The 25,926-nt window shown below is 39.7% G+C and overlaps 1 protein-coding gene across 2 annotated transcripts in view; it reads left to right on the forward strand.

Moving 5' to 3' along the window:
* The first annotated feature begins 217 nt into the window (after positions 1 to 217).
* The window catches only part of LIMA1 (LIM domain and actin binding 1), an 83,310-nt gene continuing 57,601 nt past the window's right edge, over positions 218 to 25,926 (forward strand). For both annotated transcript variants that reach the window (XM_079935881.1, XM_079935882.1), the window contains exon 1: positions 218 to 340. The gene's annotated coding sequence lies outside the window, so the exon portion shown is untranslated. The remainder of the gene's footprint in view (positions 341 to 25,926) is intronic.

A 25,926-nucleotide genomic window follows, 5' to 3' on the forward strand; every position in this document is an offset into this window, starting at 1 on the left:
TAGACCCCTCAAAGAACAAAAAGCGAGACACGGGCCCTGGAAAAAGCAGCCACGCCCCTCACCACGCCGACGCCGCACCGCAGAGCAACGCGAGCAGCCGTGAGGAGGAGCACGCAGCCGGCGGCGCGCACGCTCTCCCCGAGGCCGCGCGGGAGGCGGTCTGACGTGCGCGCCCCCGCGTCGGTGGGCGGGGTCTTGGGCGGGGCTCTGAGCCGGACCGGGGCGGGGCCGCAGGGAGCTGTAGGTGTTGCAGCTGGGTCGCGACAGGTGCGCAAGGCAAAGCGCCAGGGACCCGTACCAGGGCTGGTAGCAGCGCAGAGAAAAGACCGCTGTTAGCCAGGTAAGGGCCTTCTTTCTCCACATCCTCCACAGCCGGAGAGTGCGCGGAGACCTCGAATTCCCTCCACACCCTCTTTCTCCCGGGACTTTTGGGGGTGGGGGGAACACAAGGAGCGTGAACCCCTCCCCCTCGAGAGAGGGAGTGGAGGAGCTGCTGATCCTTTGCTCTTTCCTCACTTCTGTGTACTGCGCTGGGGTTGGAGTAATTATGTAGAGCGGAGCTTTTGCTGCCTGAGGGCGGGAACTGATAGGATCCCCTCCTCTTCCAACTGGAACACTCCTTTCTAACTATATGTAACAATATATACTTTTTTGGTGTGGTGGAGGAAAGCGGCAGTTCATCAAAATTCAAAATAGTCTCCCAGGGAAATATTCTAATAATTCAACTGCTCTTTTCCATTCTCCATTTTTAGCCATTCCCTCCCTCTTCGATTTTTCTCCCCTTCCATTCAGCCTTTTGAGATATGTTGATAATATAGCAGTCCTTACAGCTGGATGTGTCACCCCAGAATCGCTATCGTGTACATATGGCACCTGTCAATACGTAGGTGTTAATATAAGGTAACTGTACACCCCTGGCTACACCTACTAAGCCTGAAGCTGTAGGTGCTAGGAGCTAACCATCTGGCACCCTTCCTTACCTCCTTACTGGTGCTTACAATCCTGGTGAGAGATATTTGAAATACTGTTATCTTTCACCTAATTCCAGTTTTCAGAAGTCTGCCTAATCCAGATGGTTCTATTGACTTGACTTTTCAAGTTAATCAAAGATAATTAGGGAGTTATCAGCCGTTAAGACAGTGACCCTTTAAAAGGGCAGAGGTCTTCTTTTGCATTAGGTGTTCTTTCTTTTGCTCTTGATTTAAGTGGTTAAATGGAATACTTTTCCTTTGCATAGTTATTAATACTATTCACAAATAAGTATTTTAGAAACCATGAAATAACACTTTCTTCTGAGGTCTGATGTAGGCACAAAAGAAGATGACCCTCAATGAGCATTTCCTAAGCTCCTGTGGAGTTATAGCCTGGAAGAAGGATGATCATGTTTTAGGTAGACCTTCAAAAACGAGTGTGTACATATGTATTTCTTTGTTTTGCATTGATAGAACAACACATAACATGGTACTAGGTAATCACTTTAAGAATTCATTTCTTTTTTTTTGGACAAAACATTTATTGAGTGCCTCTTGTATTGTCAGTCCTGCGGATTCAAAGTTCTAAATGTTCTTACTCTAAAATAGCTTAAAATCAAATGGGTTAGGCAGGTCAATAGATACAACTTAGAGTATTAGTGAGGCCAGTGCTATACTAGAGATCAACCCAGAGTGCTGTAGGAGCACAGAGAATACAGTTTTTAAAAAATTCCCTCTTCTGCTTTTCCTTGAACACAAAACAAAATAAACAACAATAACAAAAACCTTTGAGCAATAGTGAGTGATTCTCTTCAGTCCATGTATTTGTGTCAGTCATATTCCTTACCTTATGTTCTGTCAACATTATGGCCTTTTGATAATGGGATTAGGACTTGTCATTAATTCTATGTAGTTCAGTAAATAGTTGGTGGAGCTATTTTCACAGTTCTGAATTGGGCCTAGAAGTGTTGTTATCATGTAGTCCCTGAACTCTAGAGCCTCTGGGAAGAGAATAGTGTATTGGCAACATTAGCAAAGCAGTGCCATTTTGTAAAACTTGGTCCCTTGTGTAACTTTGTTTAGCTTGGTACATTCAAGTTTTGTTCCAGATTCTGGTTAAAGGTGGGCCAAATTTTAACCACCTAATAATTATAAGAAAAGAAAGCTTCAGAAGTGAAAACAATTCTATTAACAGCACATCTTGATGACAGAGGATACTTTTTCTTGCTAAGGTACCCTCAAAATGTCTTTTTCTTTCTTTCTTTCTCTTTCTTTTCTTTTCTTTTTTTTTTGGAGCAGGGGACAGGGTGGAGGAGGAAAGGGTCAGAAATGTTTGAAGATTCTTTGCAGCATTTTAATGATCTGAAGTCTGTGGTAGTCTGCAGTGTTCTTCATAAACTGCAGGCATTTAGTAACTGCCTACAGTGTGCTGGTGTTCTAGTATATAGAGGATGAACATGCCACAGTCCCTTCTATATGATTATGTTTTTCATTTTTAAAATAGAGATTTTTTAAAAAAAATAGTTCTGATGAACCTAGGGGCAGGACAGGAATAATGACGCAGACGTAGAGAATGGACTTGAGGACACGGGGAGGGGGAAGGGTAAGCTGGGACGAAGTGAGAGAGTGGCATGGACATATACACACTACCAAATGTAAAACAGATAGCTAGTGGGAAGCAGCTGCATAGCACAGGGAGATCAGCTCAGTGCTTTGTGACCACCTAGAGGGGTGGGATGGGGAGGGTGGGAGGGAGGCACAAGAAGGAGTGGATATGGGGATATATGTGTACATATAGCTGATTCACTTTGTTATACAGCAGAAACTAACACAACATTGTAAAGCAATTATACTCCAACAAAGATGTTAAAAAAAATAAAATAGAGATTTTGAGTTAATAATACAGATGATGGTTGTTTCATTTGGCAATGAGCCATGGTACTTGATGAACACATTTCTTACCTCCTTTGACATTGTTTCTCTCTGTTCACGCTCTAGGAAAGTGGTCCCACCAGGAATTTTTGGAAAGACAGTAGGTATTTGCATGTATTTTGTGTATCTACAATGATTTTGTTGTTTACTTATGTTTTCAAGTACAAATTTTAATTATTGTTCCTCTTAGGGTTTCAAATATCTGGATTTCCTCTGGTATTTTTCTTTCTTTTTTTTTTTAAATAAATTTATTTATTTATTTTTGGCTGCATTGGGTCTTCGTTACTGCACACGGGCTTTCTCTAGCTGTGGCGAGCAGGGTCTACTCTTCATTGCGTTGCGCGGGCTTCTCATTGCGGTGGCTTCTCTTGTTATGGAGCACAGGCTCTAGGTGCACGGGCTTCAGTAGTTGTGGCTTGAGGCTCTAGAGCACAGGTTCAGTAGTTGTGGCTCACGGGCTTAATTGTTCTGCGGCATGTGGGAATCTTCCCGGACTAGGGCTTAAACCTGTGTCCCCTGCGTTGGCAGGTGGATTCCTAACCACTGCTCCACCAGGGAAGTCCCTCCTCTGGTATTTTTCAACATTTAGAGCTTCTGTATCAGAAAGGTTCATCAAAGACATATATACAACACAGACACAAAAGAATGTTGAGAGTGTGGGAGATCATTAGACATCTTTGCCTTAAAAGACCACCTAACCACAAATTGGGAGAATTTGTCATTATTTATGTTGACAGCAAAACTAGTTTTCAGGCATTCTAAATTCCATACACTCATAAGTAGGCGACTTTCACTGAGATTGGAATTGTACTCTTTCTGCAGATAGGAAAAAGTGTGCCTTGGTTCCTAAGTCAGGAATTTCCATAAGAAAAGACTTTTTTTTTTTTTTAAGGTTGGTATGGTCTTTCACTGTATGTTTTTTGATAGGAAGTTTAAGTACTTTATTTTGGATTGTGTACAGTAGTCTCCAGGTGATGTTAAATTACTTAACACAGACTCTTCAAGGTTCTTTAGTAACAAATGAGCGGTTGTAAGTTGAGTAGTTTCTACTTAATGGTTGTGGAATTGAGATTCTATGGTAAATGGTACTCTTGGTAGGGCTATACTGATTTGTTTATTCTGTGGCTGGAGGGAAAGTCCTTGAGACTCAGTCAAGTTATTGTGCTAATGCAGACCTCTTTTCATAAACAGGACAAGGTTTGACCCAACAATAAATCCATTATTTAACATGTCAGATGATTTCTTTATATTTGAAAATGTTTCTAGAAACTTCACATGTCCAGTCATAAGAAGTTAACATGGGGAATTCCTTGGCTCCACACTCTCACTACCGAGGGCCCAGGTTCAATCCCTGTTCAGGGAACTAAGATCCCACAAGCCCTGCGGCATGGCCAAAAAAAAAAAAAAGTTAACATGATGCTATGAAATTTTACATTATTTTTATTTTTAAAGAATTTCTTTAATACTACTCTGAAACTAAGAACTTGCATGTTTGGGGAAAAAAGATAATAGCTTTTTTGTACTTCTGGTAACAAGTGTGGAGCTGTTTTCTCCCATATTTATCCTATAATGGAGCTCACTAAATGGAAACTTTACAATCCCTCAAACATGTTTTTTCTTGTACACCAAAGTATTGCCAATTTTTGTTTCATTACCCATAGATTAGTCATCCTGATATGCTTTTACTTGGTTTTAGATTTCCACAACCTTTTTCCCCCATAAACTGAAGCTTAAGTAAATAATTTAAGCACAGGACTTCTTTTCCTCACAGTCAATTTTATTGAACAGGTAATATTTGCTCAGATTTGATTTCCACCACCAGCACTAGAGGAAACTGATCTGTCCATGCGTAGTACCCAGTGATTTCCCTCTAATGGCCCTGTCACTGGCCTCCTCCTCGTCACTTGACAACATTTGACCAGGTGGACAACTTTTCTGTCCACTTTCATGTGGCTTTCTTGATGTGACTCTATCTGGTTCTCCATCTAACCATTTCCTTCCATGCTCCTTCATTAATTCACAGTCTTTTTGCCCCTTAAATGTGTGTGTTGGCCATGACCTGTCCAGCATCCTGTTCTCCTTATACTCTCTCCCCGAGCAATCTGATCTATTTCCATGACTTCAACTGATACCTGAATGTGAGTGATTTACAAATTAATCATCTTTAAAACCTCTTTTCATATTATATATATAATTCTTGTTTTATTTTCACATATACAAACATCCATACATATTTTGAAAATAAGAATTATATATGCTAGTTACAGAAAACCTGGGAAAAAAATAAATTATGAAGGAGACAAAATAGTCCATAATCTGTTCTGCAGAGAAGTACTGTTTGGTGTATTTCCTTTCAGTCTTTTTTTTTTTTCCTTTGATACACACAAACACACTCACATAAACACACAGGTAACTGGGTTCATTTTATTACAGTAGATAGAGTTTTGTATCTGCTTTTCCACTTTACATTATTCCATGATTTTCCATGGCATCAAAATTATTTGAAAACAATTTTAATGGATGTTTAATACCCTATTGTATTGATGTTGCAAAATTTAACTATGTACTTGGATGTTTTGATTTTTACACCATTATTAATAAGTGAAAAAACTGAGAACAAATTTATGCATAAATCTTTGTACGAATCACTCATTATTTCCTTAGGTTAGATTCCCAGAAGTTTAATTACTGGGTCAAAGGGCATGAAAATTAAAAAGTACTGCTGTCAAATTGTGTTTTCATAAGGATTAGATCAATATGCTCACCTATGGTGATTGTGAGGGCCTCTTAGTGCATCCTTCGTTAACACTGAATCTTATTTTTTTATCTTTACTAATTTGATAAGCAAAAGTGATTTAATTTGTATTTCTCTAATTACTAGTGAGAGTGAACATTTTTCATACCTTCATTTCCATTTCTGTGAATTGTCTTTTGGTTAATCTGTTCCCATTTTTAAATGTCTCAATTTTTTTTTTTTTTTTTTTTTGCGGTACGCGGGCCTCTCACCGCTGTGGCCCCTCCCGCCGCGGAGCAGAGGCTCCGGACGCGCAGGCTCAGCGGCCATGGCTCATGGGCCCAGCTGCTCCGCGGCACGTGGGATCCTCCCGGACCGAGGCACGAACCCGTGTCCTCTGCATTGGCAGGCGGACGCCCAACCACTGCGCCACCAGGGAAGCCCAAATGTCTTAATATTTTAATTATGTTTTTTATTTGTTTGTTTGGAGTTCTTTCATTTATTTGGGGCTTTGGGGGAGGGAGTACAGGTTTTTATTAGGCCAAACTGAATGAGTGGAGTGATTAAAGCGGAAAGTGTATAGAAGTTGACATTATGGTGTTTTACATGTCCATTATTTTGAGAATCCAGAGCTTGTGATGGATGGAGCAGCACCGCAAAATGGAAAGGGTGCTGGCTTAAGAGTCAGGATTCCCAACTTGGTGCTGGGAACCAACCACTTAGATGATCTTGGGCAAGTCATTCATCTTCTCTGAGCCTCATCTGTAAAATGAGAGGATTGGGCTATTGATCCCAAAATCCATACAACCTATGTATCGAAAGGATGACTTATGAACCACTGCTCACTAGACATTGTGAAATTATTTTCTGTCCCATCCCTAACCCGGCACACATTTTAAATACATAGAGCCAAGGAAAGACTGGATGCAATAAAGGCAGTTTCCCTAGGGGTGTCAAGGCTTAGTGGAGCTTGGGGGCAATTTAATGTATTTGTACTCTCAAGACAATAGAAATTACAACAATCGGTATTTTTAGGCACTCCCGTAGGTTGACACTTGATTACCTGGTAAAGTACATCGAAAGAGCCCTGCTGATCTATGCCACAAAGCCCGATCATCTCTAGTGCATATAAAGCAAGTCTCTTTATGACAAGATGTTTAAGCTACCAAGCCAAGTTATTTAATAACTTCCCCTATTCCATACAGAAACTATTCTTAGTGTTTTTTTCTTTGTGATTTGTATAAGCTCTTCGGTTTTTTGTTTGTTTGTCTTTAACTCTTAGTTCCGCAACCAGGGTTTGAACCTGGCCCTGACAGTGAAAGCGCTGAGTCCTAACTACTGGACCACCAGGGAATTCCCATATAAGCTCTTCGTTTTAAGAATATTAATTCTTTGTTCTATGGTCAAATGTTTAGTTATTTTAATTTCGTACATGGTATACTATTTCTTATCTATAAATCTTTTTCTTTGGGATTTTTCTGTTGCTTCTATGTTCAGAAGTCTTTTGCCATCCAGAGATGGGTTAAGTATTCACTTCAATTTCCTTCTAAATTTTATGGTTTTACTTTTTATATTCTTTAATTTGTCTTGAATTTACTTTGGAGTACCTAACCAGTATGTTTAGTGCCTTTGCATATCTTCTGAGCCCAGATCCATATTTCCAACACCTGGTAGACCATGTGGATGGTCCCTCTGCACCAGGTACCTGCGTCCACCTAATTTCCCTAGGGACAAGGATAGAAGTTGTGTTGAACACTTCCGTCCTTCTCTCCTCCCACATTTAATCACCAGCTTTGGTTGATACTATCCCAACAGTGATAATGGCTCTTCTAATTCAGCTCCCCCTTTTTTGTTAGAGTTCTTGAGCAATCCTTAGAGTTGGCTTCAGTTTTTCCCTTTCAGTCCAGACTTGTCATAAAAAAATAGAACACTGATTTTCAAAGTATGGTTTCCTGATTATCTGTCTCAGAATCACCTGGGGTGTTGGTTTAAAAAGGAGATTCTTAGGTCCCACCTAGACTTACAAATCAATGTATCTGGAGGGATGGGGCATGGGAATCTGCAGTTTTAAGTACCTGAAGAGATTCTTTTACATACTTAAGGGGAACCAAAGCCCAAGTAAATCAAGTCTAAATTTCTCTGCATGCCATTGAAGACCCCAACTTCCACACCCTGACAGCCTATTTTTCCAGGCTTATCTCTCACATCACTACCCACCCACCTGGCACTGTAGCCATACAATGATTCACGGTTTCCTGGACCCACCCTGTCCTTTCCTGCCTCTGTGCCTTTGCTCATGCAGTTCCCACAGCCTCAGACTCCCCCCTTCCCCCCCGCCCCCCTTAAATCCTTTTTCCTTAAGAGCTCAAATAAAATACTACTTTGAAAAATGAAGCCTTTTCTAAAGTCTTCTATTTGAATCAGTGGCTCCCTCCCCAGCCTTCGGTTGGCACTTTATTTTTACTTCATTTTTTACCTTAGTGCTGTCACTGTTTATGAATTATTGCTTCCTTAATAGATTGTAAACCTTCTAAGTGTGAGAACCTTGCCTTTCCTTTTCATTTTGCAACCATTATACATGTAATAAGCAATTAAATACTCGTAGAATACATTAAATATATCTCATGTTGCAAACACTATTGTCTAACAATGTTTGACATCACATCACACTGAGAATAAAATTAAAATCTTCTACCATTCCTTGTAAATCCTATTTAAACTGGCTCTGTCATCATTTCATACTTCTCACTCCCTAGCCATATTATGCCTGCCTCAGGGCCTTTGCATTTGCTATTTCCTTTGCCAGGAAAACTCTCCCATCTCTTCTCTTCACCTGGCTGGCTGCCTGTCTCCTCCCCATCATTCAGGTTTCACCTCAAATGTCATTCACTCAAAGAGGCCTTCCCTGGCCAGTATCTAAAGTATCTGCCCCCTTTCCTACCACCACTCCAGTTACTCTCTTTGTATTTCCTTCACAGCACTAATCACAGTGTTTAATTGTCCAGCTTCCCCAGTGGAATGGAAGCTTCATGAGAGCAGAGACCTTGTCTGTCACTTTTAGTGTTATATCCTGAGCAAATAGAGCACTGCTTGACACATGGTAAGTGCTCAAATATTTGTTGAATGAATGAATGAGCCTTGAAGAGAGACTTCTTTTAACAAGTCTTGTTTTGGTTTGCAATCCAAAGTTTTGTTGTGGTTTTTTTTTTTTTTAATGGACAACAGCTTGAGATATTTCCATCAGGGTTCAAATCAGGTAGCAGTCTCTGAGGATTTCTGAAGGTAGCAGGACAAAGGTTTGGATACTGTGATAGGCAGGATTCAGTTCCACCTGAGTGCAGGTTTTCCAAGATGTTCCCAGGATCCAGGCCACTATTTTACTACCACTGTCAGCATCTACTTTCAGGGTTATTACTGCTGGCCAATACTAGTCTATTAGCTCTCATTACATTTTTAAAAGCAAGTATAGCAAAACTAGAACCAACTGACTAGAATTTTCAAGCAATCAGAAATTTTATTCTGCTTTCCTTCTCTAGGAGAAAAATAAGAAAGCTACCTAGAATCCTCAAGGAAAGATGAAATTATTTTCATTATACTTACTACATGCCCTGAAATAGGACAGTGTATTGATTAGAGAAGTTTTTAGCAACAGTCTTAATTAACCAAGGGGTTTCTTGTTAACATCTAGTCAAACCAGACAATGTTAAGTAATCAGTTCTAATTTTTTTCCAATTTATCCTCATTGGGTAGAATAATTTTTAATCCCACTAATTTTTTTCCTTGAAACTGGCTTGAAATTTTATTAAAAATTATAATAGTTTTATAGCAATTTATACTTTTCAAAGTAGTTATACTTTTATTTTCTCACTTAATCCTCATAACCATCCCTTGTGAATTATTATCTGTTTTTGAGATAAAGAAACTGAAACCTACCCAAAGAAGCTGATTGACTTTCCCATGGAGAATAAAAGACCACTACTCAATAAATGCCTCTCAATGGCTTTTTAAAAACAGCACCATAATTTGATGTAATTTTAGAAGGTAAACATTAAAATGTAATTAAATCATTAACATTAATATGTTTGTAACCAGTCCTTAAGAAATATGATGCATAGCATTGGTTCACATAAGTAGCAAAATTGTATCACTTCTGTGACTGTGTGATTTGGTAATTCTTTATGTGACCAGCCTCGGCTATGCTTGTCCTTGATTAAAGCATTGTTCTGGGTTAGCTTCTCAGATTTTTACAGAAAGGAAAGATTAGAGAACTTGCCTAGAGAAGAGTCACTTTTCAGTAAACCTGTTTTAATTCTCCTACTTGAAGGGATTGGTTAAATTGATCTGAACTGGCTTTTAAGATTGAGCAAGTCCTGAAAAAAATACATCATCTAAAATTTCAGATAAGAAGAATGGAAGCCAGGCCCTTCCTGGAAATGGCCAGGAGTGAAACTAAGAAGCCCTGTATTTGGAGAAAACTTGATTAATTATTAAGGACAAAGGACTGGTATAAGGAGGTTATATCTTTAACAGATGCAGCCTTCTTAAATAAGTGTATATATTTCTTCTGCTTTGACATTGCAAAGAAGACTCTTTAATTAGCCACTTTGTCTTAATTAGCATGTAATTTTCAAGACCTGGGAGTATGTAGTTCATAGGCAGACACTCAATTATGCAGGTGGGTCTTTGTCAAGATATGTGGGAACTGAGAACTTGGATAATACTGTTTTTCATTCATATAGCAGATATTTATTGAGCTCCTGCACTGTACCAGGAACTGATATTTGATGCATCTGCTGTTCAAGTATGAAATGGTACAAAGGTTAAAGAAGAAACAGGAATTCAGATTAAATCCATGTTTTGTGTAATGGCCTCAGTCAACTCTAAATTTCTATATTCTTTTTCCAGTTAACTATACTTTTCTCTAATTTTCACTTTAAATTTGAAGTTATTGACATCATTATCTGTGGGGGCTTTGTTTTGTTTTGGGTTTTTTTGTTTGTTTGGGTTTTTTTTTACTTACTTGGAGAGATTTTCCTTGCTATGTGTGAAAAAATACTGGGGAAAAAACCTCACTGCATTGGACTATGTTTGTCCTTACAGTGAGTTAATTATCAACTGGGGGGGAAGGGGGAAGAAGAACCTAGTGAATAAGTAACAAATTAGATTTGAGAGAAGAGATAGAATTAAAATTGGATTAGATCTGGTAATTCCTTAATTTAAAGGAAAAAAAAAGATCAGAAAGGTTCTTCGTCGGTTCTTCACGACCAAAAAATTTTAGACTGAAGTCAGTTTGTAAAGGCCATAATTGGGGGTTACTCTTTAAACTGTCTAAATAAGCTTTGTGAAGATTACCACAATTATGTAAAAAGCTAATGTGGGTTTCAAAAGTACAAGAAGATAAGATATTCAAATGAATGAATAAAGTAATAGAAGCATGTAAGAAAATGATAATTATATCATCTTCAACTTAGAGTTTTTACAGAGGTGTTGAGAACACCTAAAATTTGGCCCTTTCAAGGTATAATTTGACAGAGGTTTAAACTTTTTGGTGCAGAGAAATGGCGTCAGGGTTTTGAGCAGCTGTAGTTTTTCTGGTTGTAACTACCAGTTTCTCGGAAACAACATCAGAGATGCTCTTTTTTTTAAATTGCTGATTTAACAAAAATAAGTAGACCATGAAGTACAGTGTGCATTGGAACTGCATTTCTGGTTTATCCTTTGTGCTTGAGATCATTGTTTCCATCCCAGCCTTCTAAAAAATGAGTAAGAGCTAGGATCTATTTAACCTCTCTGGGCCTCAGTTTCTTCACCTGTAAAGTGGGACAATACTATTCTGAATGTGTTACTATGAGGATTAATAAATTTACATTTGCAAAACAATTAAAACAGTATCTAGTACATGGTAAATGTTCAGTGAATGTTAGCTATTGTTATTACCACCACTACTGTCAATATTTATTAAGCACTTATTTTAGCACTAAGCTAAAGGAACATCTTAGAGAGGATGAAACTAAGGCTCAGAGTGATTTTCCTAATTTTACTTAATAGATAAGTGGTTGGGAATTCCTGGCAGTCCAGTGGTTAGGACTTGGTGCTTTCACTGCCAGTGGGCCCGGGTTCAATTCCTGGTTGGGGAACTAAGATCCCGCAAGCTGGGTGGTGTGGCCAAAAAATAAATAGATAGATAAGTGGTAGACTCAAGATTGGACCTGAGCTGAAAGAAACTGGGGCAGAATTGACTTAGAGGTGGAACAGGCTGGGGTATGTGGCCCAGCCGTTTCCATTTCTAGTTTTGAGACACTTTGAGAGTGGCCCAGACCACCCCCAGATACAGGGAGGATGTGATTTTCAGTAAATCATCAGAGCACTGACATTAGGGTCTGTCACGCTTTTTCAAATCCTGGCTCTGCCACTTACTAGCTGTGTTACCTTGAGCAAGTTATTTAACCTTTCTGAGCCTCTTCCTCTGAAAGACGAGAATAGTATTTATTTCATGGTATCATTAAGGATTAAGTGAATAAGATCAAATGGAATGAATGTCTTTGCATATAACTGATCCCTGTGCTAAGGTGGCTCAAACTTTTACCTGATTCTGACACAGTCATCTAGATGGTGGGTGGTTAGGGTCTATGTTTGCCTCCCTGCTCTGGCCTAATGACCCCGGGATCAAGCCAAAACTGCACTCCCAAAGCTGTTTTTACATTGGAATCATAGGGGACCCTTTTCAGAAAAATTAGACGTGTTTGGACTCCGCATGAGAGATTCAGATTCCAAAGATGATCTTGATATTCAGAGCACCCTTCCCCTCACACGACTAAGAAGCCTTAGACTGGCTAGTTGAGGGCAACAGCTGAAGCATAACCACAGAGTGATCTTAATGCCTGGATTGTCACATAGTGTCAGTCAGACTTCTCACAGGGTTGTGCTGTGCTGGGAATATTGATGAGCAATCAAGGGGTGGGTACCCTACAGAAGAGAACTCTACAGAAACGAAGGTCTCATCTGTATAGTGAAGCAACATTTCTATTTGGAAAGAATATTAATGAGATCTGGATAGGAATCAGACACCAGGAAAGACAGCTGCTGTGAGAGGCAATTTGAATTGTACAAGGAGTTACACATGATATTCAGAAGGTCCTTGTGCAAATTTAAAAAGTAATTAAGTTGTAGAGATAATAAACAATTTATAAATGACCTTTTAAAAATAAATGTAGTTTCAAAAAGTAAGTGTATTAAGTGGCCAATATACATTTTAAAATATGCTCAACCTTCCTTATGATTAAAAGAATAAAAACTAAAACAATAATGTACCATTTTTCACATATCTAGCAGACCGGAAAAAATAAAAGTGATTAATAATGCTCAGTATGGGACTTCTCTGGTGGTCCACTGGTTAAGACTTTGCCTTCCAGTGCAGGGGGTGGGCGTTCAATCCCTGGTGGAGGAGCCAAGATCCCACATGCCTCGTGGCTGAAAAGCCAAAACATAAAACAGAAACAATATTGTAACAAATTCAATAAAGACTTTAAAAAATGGTACACATAAAAAAAAATCTTAAAAAAAATAATGCTCAACATTGACAAGGATGTAGAGAATAAGCTTTCTCATATAGCTAATAGTTCAAATATACATTGATGCAAAATTATATATAAATTGATGCAACTTTTTTTGAGGAACATTTGGAAATGCCTCTTAAAAATTTTAATACATAAGTCTTTTGAACCTATGAAATGCTGTTTTAGGAAGTTACACCTTAGATGCACACCTGAAAGTAGGCAATAGTAGAAGCATGTTCACTGCAGTCTTGTTCTTAAAAATGAAGAACCTAAAACCACATAAATGTTCATTGACACGGGCTTCATTCAATAAGTCATAAACTATTGCAGAATGAAATAGTATGTGGTACTGAAAGGTTGAGGTAGATCTGATCTGTACATCTTAATGTGGGAAGCTGTCCAAGAAGAAATAATTACTGAATAGCACATCAACATAAAACCATTACAATTTTTAAAAATGTGTGTTCACGTGTGACATGTGTTAACTTCTCTGTGCCTCAGTTTTCTCATTTGTAAGATAGGCATAGTGATAATAGCTTCCTCATGAGCTGTTGTGAAGATAAAATGAGATAATGTATACTGAATGCTTAGAACGGTGACTGACACATAGTACTATATGTTTGCTGTTATTAACATGTATAGGCAATATCAGAAAATCTTTACTCCAAACTGTGACAGAGGTTACCTTTGGGAAGTAGAATTGGCTTGGGAGAAGGGGTGGACAAGAGCAGGTAGAGGCTTCTGTTTTGTATATTGTATATTTCCACCTAATTGATTATGATGAGCAGGCTCATCCTTTGACCAGTCACTCTGACCAAGGAAGCTAGACAGTGAAGAAAATGGCAGCTTGAAGTGTTTGTTGAGACCAGCGGAGGAGACGTTCCCCAGAAGGAAGGAGGAGGGTGAAGGAGGGTGGCGGTGTGGGGAAATGGGAGGGACGCTGATGGATTACACCTTGGCTGCTGGAACTATTTTTGAAAACTACTGACCTAATTAAAGAAAAAAAAATTTGATTGCACATTCCAACACTTATATATGGACTTATCCTTTTTGCAGTTTAGTTATGTTTATACTAAAAAAGTGAATAATGTTTAATTTGATTTTTAAAAAATTTTTATTTATTTATTTATTTATTTATTTATTTATTTATTTATTTATATTTTTGGCTGCGTTGGCTCTTCGTTGCTGCGTGTGGGCTTTCTCTAGTTGCAGTGAGAGAGGGCTACTCTTTGTCTCAGTGCGTGGGCTTCTCATTGTGGTGGCTTCTCTTGTTGCGGAGCATGGGCTGTAGGCACTCCGGCTCAGTAGTTGTGGCTCACGTGCTCTAGAGCACAGGCTCAATAGTTGTGGCGCACAGGCTTAGTTGCTCCGCGGCATGTGGGATCTTCCCAGACCAGGGCTTGAACCCCTGTCCCCTGCATTGGCAGGCGGATTCTTAACCACTGCCCCACCAGGGAAGCCCCTAATTTGACTTTTTTAAGTTTTTATTTTATATTGGAGTATGGTTGATTAACAGTGTTGTGTTAGTTTCAGGTGTACAGCAAAGTGATTCAGTTATACATATACATGTATCTGTTCTTTGTCAAATTCTTTTCCCATTTAGGTTGTTAAATAAAATCTGGTATGTATTTTACACTTACGGAACATCTCAATACAAACTAGTCACATTTCAAGTGCTCAATAGACTTTCTTTTTTTTTTGGCCACACCGTGAGGCTTGTGGGATCTTAGTTCCCCGACCAGGGATGGAACCCATGCCCCTTGCAGTGCAAGGATGGAGTCCTAACCACTGGACCGCCAGGGGTTTCCCCTAATTTGACCTCTGAATAGAAACTACAAAAAGTAATTGCTCAGTGCTTCCCTGGTGGTGCAGTGGTTGAGAGTCCGCCTGCCGATGCAGGGGACACGGGTTCGTGCCCCAGTCCAGGAGGATCCCACATGCCGCGGAGTGGCTGGGCTGGTAAGCCATGGCCGCTGAGCCTGCGCGTCCGGAGCCTGTGCTCCGCAACGGGAGAGGCCACAACAGGGAGAGGCCCACATACCGCAAAAAAAAAAAAAAAAAAAAAGAAAGTAATTGCTCAAAGTGCCCAAAACAAACATTTGAGAAGAGATGGGTAGCTTTTCTAATAATTATGTAATTAAAATTTCAATGTTTTAAAGAGACCACTAATTTCTTTCCATTATACAATATTATAAAGAGAGTAATTTTTGCACTAAAAAAAAGTCAAACAGCTGAAGCAAAAATTACATTTATGAATTATTTTTTATCAGAGTCTAATGACATAGGCCTTGTTAAGACAATGTGACAAGTAAACTAAGCCCAAATATGTATCCTGTTAATGAAGCCTCTGGAATAATGTTTATTGAATGTGTCTTAGACACGGAGGCATACGGAGACTGACAAGATCGGGCTGTGACCTCAAGCTATGTGCTAGGCATGGTATACATTTATTATCTCCTTTTATGTTTAGAACAACCCTGTAGGGTAGGTTATCATCCTCATTTTACGTAGAAGAAGAGGGTAGTACAAAGAGGTCACCATGCATCTGGTTAGCACTGGAATCAGAATTGGAGTCAGTTGGTGTTTCCATGATAACTTACTGCCCTGCCTCCAGATAACCATTGTGAGAGGATGGGTGAAGTGAGCCCTGTATGGGGGTACACTGAGAATTCTCAGGGACCTCAGTGATATCTGTCATCTAGTCTAGTGACTTTCAAACTATAATTTTTTAAAATAACAGTTTTATTGAAACATAATTCATGTAACATACAATTTACCTATTTAAAGTGTAAAATTCAATGGTTTGTGGTATATTAACAGAGTTGTGCAGCTATCACCACAATCCATTTTACAACATTTTCATCACTTCCTGGAAAAACCCCATAACCATTAGCAGTCAGCCCTTCTCCCCCACGCCCAAGTGGTAGGCCATCACTACTCTACTTTCTGTTTCTGTAGATTTGCCTCTTCTAGACATCTTCTATAAATGGAATCATACAATATGTACTCTATTGTGACTGGTTTCTTTCACTTGGTATAATTTGTTCAAGGTTCATCCATGTTGTAGCAAGTATCAGTACTTTTCATGGCTGAATAATATACCTTCATATGGATAAACCACATTTTGTTTATCTGTTCATCAGTTGATGAACAATGGGAATGTTTCCACTTTCAGAAACATTCGTGGACAAGTTTATATGTGGATATGTGTTTTCATTTCTCTTGGAGATACACACACATACATGCATACATACATACATACCTAGGATTGGAATTGTGGAATTGCTAGGTCACACGATAATTATATATTTAACCTTCTGAGGAACTGCCAACTCTTTTCCAAAGCAACTGCACCATCTTAGATCCCCATCAGCAGTGTATGAGGGTTTCAGTTTGTCTACATCCTCGCTGACACTTGTCAAACTATAATTTTTTTTTAACCACGTGCCACAGTGGGAACTATTCTACATTCTTACCCAGTTTATACACATACAAACTGAAACAAAAGCTGTATAAAAGAATATTTATCTCTACTATGTGTGATGCACTCTAACATTTTCTGTTTCATTCCATTTTTCATTAACATAAACAAACAAGCATGCTGGTTCTGACCCCCTAAAATTGATTTCATGACTCATTAATTGTGACCCGCAGTTAGAAAAACTAGGCTATTTTAACCCCTTCATTTTACACAAGAGGAAATTGAGGCCTTGAGAGATGACTTGTTAAGCAGATGATAGTGTTAATTAGTGGCAGATTAAATAAAGATTAGAGCTCAAGCCTGTTGGCTTCTTGCTTTAACTTTAACATCTCAATAAATTTTAGTTACCCTCATATTCAGTAGATAATAAATTGGAATTTCTATTCAGATACCGTATTTTTAACCATGTATATTTTTCTCAAGCAACGTTTTAAATTCAGCAACAAACCAATCTAGAGAAAAAAGAGTAAAAAGAATTCAACTTTGGGAAGTCCACAGTGGTCCAGTGATTAGGACTCAGTGCTTTCACTGCAGTGGGCCTGGGTTTGATCCCTGGTCAGGGAACTAAGATCCCACAAGCCTCGAGGCATGGCAAATAAATAAATAAATAAGCCGTTAAAAAAAAATCTTCAGAAAAAAAAAAGAACTCAATTTTATTATCATGAGTTATTGGTCTGCACTATATATATATATCTCTATTTATTTATTTAGGCTGTAAATAATTGTAGCACGTGGGATCTTAGTTGGGGCATGAGAACTTAGTTCTCATGTTGTTGTGGCATGAGAACTTAGTTGTGGCATGTGGAAATAGTTGTAGCACGTGGGATCTTAGTTGTGGCATGAGGAAATAGTTGTAGCACGTGGGATCTTAGTTGTGGCATGAGAACTCTTAGTTGCGGCATGCACGTGGGATCTAGTTCCATGACCAAGGATGGAACCCGGGCCCCCTGCATTGGGAGCACGGAGTCTTACCCACTGGACCACGAGGGGAGTCCCTGCACAGTAATTTTGTGCCATCTGGGCAGGGAAGTTCTAGATGAACCTAGATGATGGGCAACAAATTTATCAGTTCAGTGACCCAGGTTCATTTTGTCCAAACCTCAGTTAACCTTTGAAGGGCAGCCATTGTTTTTACACTGCCAAATGTGAATGACAATGCAAAATTTGAAATGAACAATATAAAAACATCTTATGCTGCTGTTTTTCCATTTTTCTTGGAATACGTATAGATCTTAGACCTTTTTATTTCAGTGCTTTCCAGCATATGATGGGGAGAGACTTCCAACACTAGAATCACTTCAAGGTTCTTGTTAAGGTGTGGTCTTCCTGGACCCTACTCCAGACCTAATGAATCAGAATTGTGGCATGGGACCTGGAAATCTGTATTTTAAACAAGCTTCCTGGGTGCTTCTTACGAACACTTGAGTGACCTACTGAATTAAGTCTCCCCCCTCTTTATTTCTCATCTTAGCTCTCTTTTAGTTTCTAGAATTACTATTTGTTACCTGAAGAGCCAGTTATTTGTAAGAAATAGCATTTGTAAGAAAATACCTGAAATATTCCAACAGAGGGAGTGAACTAAAACAATCTGTATAGATAAGGTTACGTTTTATTAGGCCTGAGTTTAATGCTAGAGACCATTTTTTCGGTGGCTATATCCTCTGGTTTCCCATTATTTGGAATGATTTATCTCGGAATAAACAGACATAACCCACTGTTTTGTTTCACTTTCTTTCCCCCCCAAAGTGCTAGTTTATAAAAATAGGTGAATCCAACAAATGATTTCAGATACCTGGTAAACCTCCCTTCATTTAACAAATACTTGAGTACCCACCCATGTGCCAGGCACTGTTCTGAGAGTTAAAATACAATGTGATCCAAAAAATACAGTGTGATCAATGTTGGGGTAGATCTAGTCCTTTGGAAACTTAAGAGGAACCTCTTAGCCCAGTCTTCGGGGTTAGGGAAAGCATCTGGAGGAAAGTGTCATCTAAGCTGGGACCTATATCATAAGGCCAGGGAGAGTCTGAAGTATTTTCAGACAGAGGGAGCAACATGTACGGAGGAAGGCCCAGGCTCTTAGCCCCTATGCCATTCTCTCTTCACTATGTGTCACAGGTTAGGCATTTTTGATGAGCTAAGGTTAATGATGGTATACTCTTCAGAGAGTTGAATCAAGTGCCTGTGGTCAACGCAATTAGAAAGAGGCAGAGTGAGACCCTGGAAGTCCTCTTTTTGACTTCAGACCTTGTACACATTTTGTTACCGTTATACTGTCTTTCATGCTATGTTATTTATTTTATATAAGCAAAAATTCATATGCCAGCTCATCTTTGGAGAAAAATTATCTGTGGTTAAGTAAACTTAATTTGAAGGGTAATGGTAAGAGGATGATACATATGATTTAGGCTGTATTATGTTGTGTATTTATGTGACACATGAAGCTATCCATCGTACAGTGGAAAGTCAGGAAGGTTAGGGCTTATGATACAGCTTTGGGAATCATTTGGTGTAAGTGACCTTTGATGACTTCAGCATAGGTGAGCTTACCCAGAGAGAGGAGAGATACTGACCTTTGAGTAATGTCTAGGAACAGGAGTGGAGAGAGAGAGGGAGAGAGGATTCCATGAGAAAATTGTGAATGGTTTAAAAGATAGGAAAGGAAGCAGGAGAGTTCCATTTAAGAAAAAAGGAGAAATACAATTTCAAAAATGAGGGATTAATCAACAACTCAAATGTCAACAGAGAGTGATAAAAACTGAGACATGGTCCTTGGATTTGATAGTAAGAGGTCTTCAGGAGAATAATTTCAACAGGATGGTGGGAGTGGAAGCTACACCCAAGTGGGCAGAGGGATGAATAGAAGATGAGGAAGTGGAAACAATGAGGACCCGGAAACTAAGTTTCTAAAGATGGGAGCAAGGTGAGATGGTAGTTTGAGGGGGGAAAGGGCTTAAGAGAAAAAAGGATTATTTCCTTAATCCATATATACAAATTTCCACGCACACACACCCCAGAAATGTGAGCATGTTTTTAGGGCAAAGTCAGAGGTGGAGGTAAAGTTAGGGTCTGGGGAAGATAGAAGAGTCAGTATTGTGACACTTATTTTTCTCCTGACATAGGCCAGGTAGGGGGAAAGATTATATCTGAGGGTACTTTCTTCTTCTTTTATCTCTGGAATAGTAACATGTGAATTGCTTAGGGTGATATTTGTAACTGCCTAGTGAAGATTGCTCTGATTCTTTGATGAGCAGTTTCCAGTGAAATTGCTTCCCAGTTTTACAACTTCTTTTTTCGTTACTTTTGCCCTGGATCTTAGTGTTTTTGTGTTTTGTTTTGTTTTGGGGTTTTTTGGCCACGCCATGCAGCTTGAGGGCCGACCAGGGCTTGAATCCCGGCCCTCAGCAGTGAGAGCGCGGACTCCTAACCACTGGACCGCCAGGGAATTCCCTCTTAGTGTTTTTTTGTTGTTGTTGTTTTGTTTTTTAATAATACTTTTTTGGGGGCTTCCCTGGTGGCGCAGCGGTTGAGAGTCCGCCTGCCGATGCAGGGGACACAGGTTAGTGCCCCGGTCCGGGAGGATCCCACATGCTGCAGAGCGGCTGGGCCCGTGAGCCATGGCCGCTGAGCCTGCGCGTCCGGAGCCTGTGCTCCTCAACGGGAGAGGCCACAACAGTGAGAGGCCAGCGTACCGCAAAAAAAAAAAAAAAAAAACTTAAAAAAAAAATGTCTATTTATTTATTTGTTTATTGGCTGAGTTGGGTCTTCGTTGCTGTGCAGGGGCTTTCTCTAGTTGCAGCAATTGGGGGCTACTCTTCGTTGCGGTGCACGGGCTTCTCATTGAGGTGGTTTCTCTTGTTGCGGATCACCAGCTCTAGGCGCGCGGGCTTCAGCAATTGTGGCACGTGGGCCCAGTAGTTGTGGCTCGCAGACTCTAGAGCGCGGGCTCAGTAGTTGTGGCGCACGGGTTTAGTTGCTCCACGGCATGTGGGATCTTCCCAGACCAGGGCTCAAACCCGTGTCCCCTGCATTGGCAGGCGGATTCTTAACCATTGTGCCACCAGGGAAGCCCTCCCTCTTAGTATTTTGTTTTGTTTTTTTTTTTTTGCGGTACGCGGCCCTCTCACTCTTGTGGCCTCTCCCGTTGTGGAGCACAGGCTCCGGACGCACAGGCTCAGCGGCCATGTCTCACGGGCCTAGCCGCTCTGCGGCATGTGGGATCTTCCCGGACCGGGGCACGAACCCGTGTCCCCTGCATCGGCAGGCGGACTCTCAACCACTGCACCACCAGGAAAGCCCCCTCTTAGTGTTTTTAAGAACAAAATATTCTTATAGAGGAGATAAGAAAGAGACAAATGTTATTGGTAACTCTGACCTGATGCAAATATCTATATCCTTGCTGACCCTGGGGAATTTGGTCATTGTTACAATTTCCCTATTGTCTAGGATATATGTTTCTACAGAGACCTGGCTGAAGCTCTCCCAAGAACAGTAGCAATGATTATTCTAACATGCTATAGACTTGTATGTCACCATGTTGCTGAATAATAGAGTAGTGAGCCTTTTATGTATAGTATTTGAAGTTAGTGGTTCCATTTTCTTTTTTCATATCATTTGAGTTTATCTCAGAGTTTGAATAAGCTAAAATTACTAATTCACAGTTCTGAAAAATGATATTTACCGTCTCAACTTGCCTTAGGACTATATAATGGCAGTCATTTTTTGTACTAATAGTGTTTTGGATAAAATTGAAACCTTCATGCAGTTTTATTCAAGACATATTTATAGAGTTCCTTCTATTTAAAAAAAGCAAGATACTAGGAAGGCAAGAGGCAAAGTAGATCTATCCTCTCACCTCAAGAAACTTTCTATTGAGTATGATTTATAAAATTATTATAAGGCAGAGGAAGTGACCTATGCTGATTGGGAGAAGGCTAGGGCAGTTCAGGAAAGGGTTCTTTGAGGAGGTAGTCTTTTCACTTGAGTCTTGAAAGGTGAATATATTGAGGAAGGGATAACAGTCTAAGTGTAAAGAAGAAATATATGGTGTATCAAGGGAGTAGAAACTGGCAATGGCATCATTTTGGAGATTCTAGATCTCTCTCCACATTCTATGAAATTAAGCTTCTCACCCTCAGAGAAAGAAGTTACAAATAAATAAAAGGGAATACTAGAATGAATTTTGTGATGCTAGATTGGAGTCAGAAGTATCACTATGAATTTATAGTTTAAAAATATATATGTATATATTTATAAATTTATATATAAATATATATAGGTAGATATAGAGATAAATATAGAAATATAGATATGTGTATATATATATATATATGGGTTAATATACATACATATATTCCTAGTTCTGTCCCCTGAGAGCCTAGAAGCAGTGACATCTCCGTAGCAATGAGTACACCTAATGTCCAGATCTTGGTTTCTCCAATAAAAGGAACCAGACTTCCTTGGAGAAGTGGTTGATTCCAGAGCTGGGGCAGGGCAAGCACAAGATGAATCTGAAACATCTTACAGAGCTAGAAAGTGAGGAAGTGCTTAAAAAAAAAAAAATTGGTGGCATCTTGAAAGGACACCTGAGCCAAGCTGGAAGAGCTCCAAATGGCCAAGGTAGAATAATCTATGCAACAAAATAACATAACCCAGGGAATAAAATAATCCAGGAATTATCATAACCCAGAGAATAAAATAAATATCCATGAGTCTGTACGAGTATAAATAAATGATTGAATAAATAAATGAGGGAGAAAGGGTAATTCCTCCTTATAGGATAATTCTTCCTTATATAATAATTCCAATTAATAAATGTAGAAGGAATGAGGGCAATAGAAAGTCACCATTGGAACACCACAGTATGGGACTTCCCTGGTGGTCTGGTAGTTAAGACTCCGTGCTTCCACTGCAGGGGGCGCAGATTCGATCCCTGGTCGGGGAACTAAGGGATATAAAGGGAAGAAGATAGTCACTTTATAGTGGAGAAACGTGGCAGGTACCACCTTAACCAAGTGATCAAGGTTAACATCATCAGTAATAAGATATCAAAATCATGTATCCTCTGGTATGATGCACTGAGAAGGCACATCAGCTCTGTAGTATTCTTCCCCAGATTCTATAACCTCAATCTAATCTGAGAAAACATCATATTTAAAAAAAAAAACAAACTTTTTTTTAAGAATTGAGAGATGTTCCAGGCTTATCTTGTTTTGTTTCATCTCTTTTTTAAAAAATTAATTAATTTATTTGGCTGTGTTGGGTCTTGGTTGCAGCATGCGGGATTTTTTTGTTGTGGCGCGTGGGCTTAGTTGCCCGCCCCCTCCCCACCCCCCCCCCCACCCCCGGCATGTGGGATCTTAGTTCCCCAAACAAGGATCGACCCGAGTTCAGCTGGAAGGCAGATTCTTAACCACTGGACCACCAGGGAAGTCCCCATCTCTTTTTTTTTAATTGAAGTATAGTTGATTTATAATGTTGTGTTAGTTTCAGGTGTGCAGCAAAGTGATTCAGTTATACATTTACATATAATATCGATTCTTCTTCAGATTCTTTTCCCTTATAGATTATTATTAGATACTGAGGATAGTTCCCTGTCCAGGCTTATCTTGTATTTGCCCTTCCCCAGCTCTGTATCAACCACTTCTCCAAGGAACCCGGGTTCTTTTTATTCGAGAAACCAAGAAACCCAAATTAGGGGCAGTCTACATAATATCTGCCAGTAGTCTTTAAAGTGTCAAGGCCATTCAAGGCAAGGAAAAACAGAAGAACTGTCAGAGATTGGAGGAGCCTTAAGGAGACACGACAACTAAGTGCAGTATAGGGTGCTAGAATAGAAAGAGGACATTAATGAAAAAACTGGTAAAATTTGAATGTAGTTTATGGTTTCTTTGGTAGTACTGTACCAATGTTAATTTCTTAATTTTGATAATTGTACTGTGGTAATGTAAGATAAAGCTAGGTGAAAAGTATATGGAAACGTTTTACTATCTTTGCAGCTCCTGTGTAAATCTAAAATTACTTCAACATCAGGACTTCCCTGGCAGTCCAGTGGTTAAGACTCTGTGCTTCCACTGCAGGGGACTAGGGTTCCATCCCTGGTCGGGGAACTAAGATCCCACATGCCGCATGGCCCGGGTGAATTTAGTCACTTTTTTTTTTTTTTTTTTTTTTTTTTTTTTTTGCGGTACGCGGGCCTCTCACTGTTGTGGCCTCTCCCGTTGCGGAGCACAGGCTCCGGACGCGCAGGCTCAGCGGCCATGGCTCACGGGACCAGCCGCTCCGCGGCATGTGGGATCTTCCCGGACCAGGGCACGAACCCGTGTCCCCTTGCATCGGCAGGCGGACTCTCAACCACTGTGCCACCAGGGAAGCCCTAGTCACTATTTTTTGTACAAAAATATACCCTTAGAGATAAATGTAGTTTATATTCTAAAAAAAATTATGTGGGAACACATTTCATGTTGCTTTTGCTTAGAATTTCCCTTTGCACCTTGAAATTTTTTAGATTGTTTTTTTCTTTTAATTAAGTCTACAATCTATTTCTAAAAGATAACATTTTTTCTTAACAAGTGAGTTTGTACTTTGTTCTCTATTTTGAGGTTATGTTCAAGCAACTATGCCTGTTGCACAAGCAACCATCTCAGGAGGAAAAAAAAAAAGAGAGAGAGCAAGAAAGATATGACTGAGATTGGATTTTTTTTTTAAATTGGGGTATAGTTGCTTTACAATCTTGTGTTAGTTTCTGCTGTACAACGAAGTTAATCAGCTATATGTATACATATATCCCCTCCCTCTTGGGCCTTCCTCTCACCCTACCCCTGATCCCACCCATCTAAGTCACCACAGAGCACCAAGCTGAGCTCCCTGTGCTACTGTACAACAGGTTGCCACTAGCTGTCTGTTTTACACATGGTAGTGTGTATATATGTCAATCCCATGAGATTGGATTTTTAAGAACAGGATTTTATTAGTGGCAGCTCCTTTGCTTTTGTCCCAGCCTTGTTTCCGGGAGACAATTCGCTTGGTTAGGTAAAGCTGTAGATGAATTTATTAGAGCTGGTTTCCCAAGCAGTTCCAGGCCTCACCCTAAGCAATCTCTTGAGGAAGCAGATACCTGGGGCCAAATTTCCCAGTGTGTCATTGCCCAACCCTTTATTTTCAAGGACCTTTGTTCAGAGATCTTTATATCCAGGCTATAGCTCACCCAAAGGGGTTTAGCTGTTCCACCTCAAGCTACCTGGTGTGATAAAACAACTTTGAACTGGGAATAGCTCTGGCTCTCATCCTGACTAGCTGGTGAGTTTGGGAGAGTTATTGGGTGTTTATGTGGCTTAATTCCCTTACTGTAAAAAGGGGGATTTGATTACTTGATGTCTCTCTTGATGTAAAAATCTGCCATATGTACCTGAAACTGAAGGCATCTTCCTCTTAGCAAATAGTTCCCCTTTCTATGTATCGCATTATTACTTGCTGTACCACTGTCCTAGTCTCTGAGGCTAGGTTAATCTTAGAGTTATTTTTGTTATATCTGTTTCCTTTAACTCTTGCACAAAGTTCTACCAATCCAGCAGTTCTTCCTTCACAGTTGAAGTTTGGGTTTTGGAGTCTGAACACTGGATTCTGCCTGGGCCGTATGTTAGCTAGATGACCGTAGGCAAATTATTCAACCTCAATAAACCACAGGTGGCTTTTTTGTTTGTTTGTTTGTGTTTGTTTTTTAACGGAAATAGTCTATCTCCAGGAGTGTTGTAAGAATTAGAGTTAGTAAGTGCCCGATAAGTGATAGCTGCCGTCATTATTTGTATATGACAATGCGATGGATTGGATCTTAAAATCCACTGGGCCTCTGGAAAAAATATTCAAGGATATTGTAGCCCAAACCGAATACATCCTTCTGGAAGAGTTTTTTTAGGTGTTGTACATGCCCTTTTCACTCTTAACAGGATTTGTAGGATTAAGGAAGTTGTCCTGAAGTCTGAGAATGGGACTGTCATCTGAGACAGAGTGGGTGAGTTGGGGGAGATATCACACATTTAATGCAAGCCCAGAAAGCCAAGATATTCATGATGGGAGAGTATTTCAAACAGGCCCAAGGTAACTTTAAGTTGCTCTGAAATTCTTTTCAGAGCAACTTAAAGTTACCTCTGATGCTAAACTTAAAGTTATCTCTGATGCTAACCATTCTGGAATATACTTGCCACCACACTCTTACCGAAAGATCATTTGTGTGGGTTGCAGCTAGGTGAGTTC

Source organism: Stenella coeruleoalba (genome assembly GCF_951394435.1).
Source record: "Stenella coeruleoalba genome assembly, chromosome: 11".
Lineage (NCBI taxonomy): Eukaryota > Metazoa > Chordata > Mammalia > Artiodactyla > Delphinidae > Stenella > Stenella coeruleoalba.